The following is a 4819-nucleotide window of genomic DNA, read 5'->3' on the forward strand; positions in this document are numbered from 1 at the left end:
ACCACACAGACTTCCCCACATCTGCTAGCATACTGTCGGTGAGCTCATTTCTCCGGGGGATGCAGTCTGAGTCTGTGGGGTCCACTTAAGTCCACCTTGGGAGGGGCTGAGGAGGAAAGAGGAAGTGGCCCCAGGTGGAGGGGGAACTTTTTCACATCAGAAAATTCACTGGAGACAGGCTGAAGGGCGAGTGACCCTACAGCCGCCTTCCTTGACTAGAAGAGTTTGCTTTGCCTGTCATGGTTAAAATAAGGCATTATCTAATTTGCAATTGATTTTAAAAAGAACCTTGACTCCCATCTACAAAGGAATATGGTCCTGGGCCGAGGCAGCCTGGCCCAAGCTTTCTTGTGGTAAAAGTAATATTCTAACTTGTACGGTGCTCTCTCCTCCACAAAGAACTTTCACTCATGGTATCGCATTCAATCATCAGGTGACCCTCGGGGAAGTCAGGGTGGATACTACTAACACTGTTAACACCAGAATTGGCATAAAGAGGTATTGCCATTGCCATTGGCATCAGCCCTGGCTGCTAAGGTTGAAGCTGCAGCTTATGGAGGGACCATGGATTGCCCAGGTTCACAAAACAGAGCTGAGGACGTGGACGCTTACATTTGGTTTGTAAAACCATGAACTTTTCCTTTGCAAGATCGTGCAGTCATCTCTCACAAAACAGCAGCTTGTTTGTGAGCGAGCTTCACTCCTTCTCCCTTTTCTGGGGGCCCCTGGGATTCTTATGGGTATGACACAATCACTTCCCAAGTTTTGGCTCCAGACCCTGGCAGAGCAGCAGCGGGGAGGTTCGGCGAGAATATCGACCCTTTGGAAGTTCCATCATCATCCTCTGAATGGATGTCTGTGGGTACCAAAGCGCACCAGACCAGGAGGTTGGAGACCTGGGTGCCCTGGCAGCATCTGCGTCCGCTGTCCAGCTGTAGCACCTCATGTATCCCAGGCCTCAATCCTTTTTATCTATAATGTGAGGGGACATTCCAGGTGACTTCTACACACTCCCTCAGCTCTAGTCTTGTATGGTTTCATGACAGACAGGGAACACAGGTGGAGAATTTCCCAGAGGGAACCTCTGCCTCTGAGACCTCACCTCCACAGTCATCCTCCAGCTCTTAGCTTGGAGCTGGCCTAGCCCTGTCTGGCTTGGGGACACCATTGTGCAATATCAGTTGAAGGTTTGGGTGAGGGGGGCTGAGGCCAGCAGGGGGGAGACCCACTGGGGTATTTTTTCAGATGCATATGTCCCCTCTCAGGCAGCCCTTTCAGAGCTCTGGACAATGTACTCTTTTTGTCCCCAGCTCTTTCAGCCGCCTGTTCATTCTCTTTGCATCTGCTGTCACACAGGACATCCCGGCTGGCAGGCGACCACGGGGACACATTGTGCTCCCTTAATGAAGCATGGGCTGGTGATATGGGGGTGTTGAGAGCCTGCAGGGGCTAGGGGTGAGCAGAGGGGCACCCCATCTTTCTACTCCAGGCTCTTCTTGAGGGAAAGGACAATTGGCCCCTCTTTTACCTTACAGTTAGTATGGATGTGCCTCTAGGAATGGAACTAGCTCCATGTCAGAGCCTTTGGAGATTGGACCACCAAGGGGATGAGCTGGAAGAGAGGGTTTAGGATTTCCTCCAGGAGAGGCTCTGCTGGGCAGGAGGCAGGGAGCTCCTGGGAGAAGCATCAGCCAGGAGCACATGGCCTATATCCTCCCCACTAACAGACTCTTCCCCTGCACTGGCCCACAATATGAATGGGGAAGGCAGAACCTGGGGGATCCCTTTCATTCCTTAAAAACAGACCGTGTCATCACCCAATGAGGGTTAGTTTCTAAAAGGTAATTCTTGCATCCAGGAGGGCCAGTGAAATGATCTCTTAGGGTTCCCTCAGGTCCTAACGTGTTGTGGTTGGAGGCCGTCTCCATCCAGGTGAAGAAGAACAGCTCCAGGAGTTCACAGAACGTAGGCAATGGCAGCGCAACATCCCGCAGCATGAACTGAGCAGCTGGGTTAGATGGTAAGATTACAGATGGTTGTTCTCCTCACTCAACTGTTCTTTAAGAATGTCCCCTATTATGCCCGCCCCGCCTCATCTAACAGTAAAGAAACATGAAATTGGTGGAATCCTGGGGGAGGAGAGGTTTTCCCTCTGAGTGGCTTCTAGCCACATCTGTGATCCTTGCACCAAAAGGTGATGCTCCCAATGCTGATGACTGTCTATGCAGTGGGTGTGGCTGGTGGGCACCAACGGGCAAGGTAGCCCTGGTGTTTTCAGTCAGGGCTGTCCTTTGTAGCGTGGGCTCTGCCTGCACGCTCAGGGTCACCAGAGTCCCATTCCCAAAAGAGAGCCCCTCACTCCCGGGCTCCTTTCCTACTTGCAACAAGGTCACCTTGCAGAAGCCAGGGCTCACTGTGCGGTTGTGGTCTGTGCAGATGTCTTCCCAACTGTTACTACAACTTAGAGTTTGCCTTTCTGGAATGTTTACTGTACACCCCCCATACCAGCCCACCCCTCACTCCTCCTGGCCTGCTTACCCGCCCCCCACGCTAAAGAAAAAAGCCGGGGCCTTGTCTAACAAGGCCCCCTGTCCCCTTTAACAAGCAAAGTGTGCTGGCATTGCAATTGGTGGTCTTCTCCCTGAAGGTCGTTAATTAGTACAGAATGTAGACTTCAGTTGTCTTGCCAGCCCCGATGAAAACGCAGCTGGCAGGTAGCCGAGACGGAGGAATTTGTCATAGGTTAGATCAGCCCCAGCTCTAAGGACCAAGTGTACAGCTTATGCAAATAGTTTTGCTTAGCATGGATCCTGTGTTCTTATCCCCCCCTCCTCACTACCCTCACAGCTTTTTTTTAACTGAAGGGTGGGGAGAGAATGGGGGAACAAGGGAAGGAGGGAGAACAAGCACTTACTTGCCAGATCTCATTCTAAATCAGAAAGGAGCAAATTGCTTTTCCTAAAAAAGAAAAAGGCAGGGGAAAAAGAAGACAAAACACCCATCCTTTGGTCTAATGTACTGAGCATTTGAAAGCTGAATTGCTCCATAAGAAAGGCTAACAGTGAGTGTATTTGGAGAGAGACTATTAACCCCATCAAAACCCATTCATACTCTCTGGGAGGCCTGCAGAGCACCTGGGTGGGGACTTGGAACACTGGGTTCTATTCCTCTGTTTGCCATGACCGTGTGTACCTCCTCAACCTTGCCAGGGTTTATCCAACTTTCCAGCCTTGGTTAGCCAGGGTATCTGGGCACCCACGAATTCCAGGAGAAAGAAGGGCTATGGTGGCTTTTCTCAGCGTGTGTATCTAACAAACCAGTTCCGAGCTGTGTGATCTAGGATACATTGCTTAACCTCTCTGAGCTTCAGCTTCCTCACCTATAACAACAGGGATAGCAATTCTTCCCTCATATTGAAGTAGTGTACCTGGTACCTATTAGGGCTCCATTAATATTTAATGGAAATAAATGAAGCAAGATAATAAGGTAAAGGAATGAGCATGCTACCTGGTGAGCCATAGATACTCAGTAAAATGCTGGCTGAATCTTGACTAGCAGCCTAATAATGGTGACAAGACCAACAGATAATCAAGAGAAAAGTTGAATCTTAAGATTACAAAATAGCATTCAAGGGATCAAGTTGGTTCAGTGATGGTTGTATTGAAGATGCGGGTAGGGTGAGATTAGGGGAAGAGAACCTCCAGGTTAATGTAAAATAGGGTTCCTCAACCTCTGCCATTGACATTGAGACTGGGTAGGTCATGGTTGCATGGACTGGAGGATTTGGGGAGAGACTGTCCTCTACAGTGTAGGATTGTTATTAGGGTCTTCTATCTACTAGATGCCTGTAGCAGCTTTTCCAGTTGTAACACCAAAAATGTGACATTTCCAAATGTTCCCTGGAGGGCAAAGTCTCTCTCCATTGCAAACTACCACTGATCTAAGATCATTTCCTCCAGGCAAACAGATCAGTGATCTGGTGAGTTCCATGGACTGTGGGCATGTGATCCTTTCATTTCAACTGCTACTTAATATTATGGCAGAAATAATAGATCTTTGCTCAGTTGCCACAACAAGGGTCAAAAGAGACCATGAACCAGATCTTTGTGCAGAACAAGAATGGAGAGGGTATCAATGACTTCTGGTTTCTGTTCTGGCACAGAAAGAGCTTGGAAGACATTCATTACTTCTTCTAACAACAAGTAAAAACCTGAACAAGCCCTAACCGGTTTGGCTCAGTGGACAGAGCATCAGCCTGCGGACTCAAGGGTCCCAGGTTCGATTCCAGTCAAGGGCATGTACCTTGGTTGCGGGCACATCCCCAGTAGGGGGTGTGCAGGAGGCAGCTGGTCAATGTTTCTCTCTCATCGATGTTTCTAACTCTCTATCCCTCTCCCTTCCTCTCTGTAAAAAATCAATAAATTTTTTTTTAAAAAAAAACCCTGAACAAACTGAAAATTCATCAAATCTTAGATCATAAGAGAAACGAAGTCACAAGGCAAACTACTGCCCCCCAAATTGGAGAGGCAAACAGGCAAACACAGAAAATCACAACTTACTGGAGCAGAAATACCAGCAGAACCCTCCGTGGAAACCAGTACCAAAGTAGGAAAGCCAAACTGTAACTGACCAGCTTCTGGAGGCTCAGGACAGACGAGCCTGAGAGCTCAAAAATCAGGGAGGTGCCCACACTTCTGTCAGTTTTACCTCCAGGATCTCACAGTGATATCAGAAAAAAAAATTCCCTCATGCTTTTGGCAGAGGGAGGAGGAAAATAAAACTTTTTTTAAATTTTAGTTTTTTAATTACAGTTGATATT

This window comes from Myotis davidii, unplaced genomic scaffold (assembly GCF_000327345.1).
Source record: "Myotis davidii unplaced genomic scaffold, ASM32734v1 scaffold1893, whole genome shotgun sequence".
Lineage (NCBI taxonomy): Eukaryota > Metazoa > Chordata > Mammalia > Chiroptera > Vespertilionidae > Myotis > Myotis davidii.